Source organism: Nanorana parkeri, unplaced genomic scaffold (assembly GCF_000935625.1).
Source record: "Nanorana parkeri isolate BGI_ZX_2015 unplaced genomic scaffold, ASM93562v1 scaffold2611, whole genome shotgun sequence".
NCBI classification, from domain to species: Eukaryota; Metazoa; Chordata; class Amphibia; order Anura; family Dicroglossidae; genus Nanorana; species Nanorana parkeri.
Window position 1 is genome coordinate 35,050 of NW_017308879.1, and position 2,049 is coordinate 37,098.

A 2,049-nucleotide genomic window follows, 5' to 3' on the forward strand; every position below is an offset into this window, starting at 1 on the left:
CACTCTGGCCGGCATCCCGCCCAGCTCCCTGATGTTGCTGGTTGCCAGGAGCTGGGCAGAGGGTTCCACTAATCTCCTGCCAATCAGTTATGTCAATGAGCTGAGCAGGATACCGGCCAGAGCATCACAGGTTGCAAAGAGCTCTAAAAAACCTGGGACGCTCTGGCTGGAAAGGAAGCATCAGGCACACCCATGTGACCCATGGAGATGCCGCCTAAGGCTGCCTCAACAGAAGGACGGCCCTGGTCTGAGCACATCACACTGTTTACTTTTTTAACTTTATTCTGAGTGTACAAAGTTTACATTCCATTTCTGGTCCCCACACAGCGGGGAAATGTACTGCTCTGCTGTGATATGCGGTGCGGTCCAGAGCACTTCTGAAAAATGCGCCATCTCTTAATTTTTTCTCAACTTACCATCTGTCGCAGCTTGTGGAGGTGTGACCAGGGCACATAGAAAACAATTGTTTTCTATGTGCCCTAGCAGTGACTGACGTTCAGCTGCTGAAAAACACCCATCACAGCATATAGTGTGAACGGCCCTAAAGGAAGTCATGTTTGGTGTATTAAATCTTCTTCATCCGTTTACCTCGGGGGGTTGTGGCAGGGGTTTATTCTTTGACTGCATACTTTGTGCTAAAACGTGTCCCTCATTCTCATCCAAAAAAGTTGGGAGGTATTCTACGTAAGACATATCATGGTTGCCAATGCTGATCTCCTTCTGAAAATGCTAGTTACCAGCTATTGTCCTGAACCCCTGCCTTCAATACTGACTGAGAACAATTATACATAAAAGTAGCGATGCACCGAAATAAAATTTTTATACCGAAACCGAAATGAAAAGATTGTCAGCCCGAAACCAAAACCAAACATTAATTTTTTTTCAACCTTATTAATTTTTTTTAAATGATGTTTTAATTTCTGTTAGGGGCTTTTGGGGAAATATTAAGGGTCTAACCAGATCCCTGATATTTCCCTTGTAAAACAGAAAAAGAGATTGAGGACACAGAGTCCTACATCTCTTTTTCTGCAGTCCCTGTTATGAATGAACAGGAAGTCTCTATATGCTGAGTGCTCATAAGCTTACTATGTCCTGAGTTATTTACAAACACTCAGCAATCAGTACTGATCACTGAGTGTTTGTACACCACTCTCCATCCTGACTCACCTTTCACAGGAGGCCGAGTGGGGCGGTGTGGGAGAAGAGCTCGGCCTTAGACATGTGCGATTCGTTTCGTTACGAATCGAAATTCGTACGAATTTTCCTGAAATTCGTAAATTCGGAAGCATCCGAAATCCGAATTGCAGTTTCCGAATTATATCCGAAATACGAAATTCCGTTAACGAATTTCGGGTTCCGAATTTCTTTGAAACAGGAACTAATATTACCCCTGTAAATGAGGTTGAACAACATGACAAGATTTTTTTTTAATCCGAAATACGGATCCGCTGCTGTGAGGGTTGCATTACAATACACAGGCAGGAAATACGAAATTCCGTTGACGTATTTTCGTTCCGTTATGAACATTCGTTACATTGAAGTTAAAAAGCAAAGTACATTTGTTAATATATTGGAGTTGATGGTAGTTTGTTTCTTTTTATCCGAAATACGAAATTTGGATCCGGAATCCGTTAACGGAATTCGTATTTCGGATAAAAAAACAACTACCACATCGACTCCAATATTAACAAAGGTATTTTTGCTTTTAAACTTCATCATAACGAATGTTCGTACAGTTACGAAAATGTGCCGAAACTAACGAAAATTCGTATTTCGTACGAATCCGAATTGAGTTTCGGACACGAATTAAGAAATACGAAATAACGGATATTCCGAAACGGAACGGAAATTTTTTTTGACGGCGCACAAGTCTACTCTGCCTCTTGTGGCAGCTGACAGCTGTTTCCTCCCCGCTCGGCCTCCTGACAGTTTACTTTAGGTACCAGTCGGTGTCCCCTCCGATCCCCGCTGCCCGGGCGGGGGAAAGCAGTGGGGATTGGAAGGAACACAGTCCAGTGCCCAACGGAGAGAAGAGAAGTTAGGGATGCA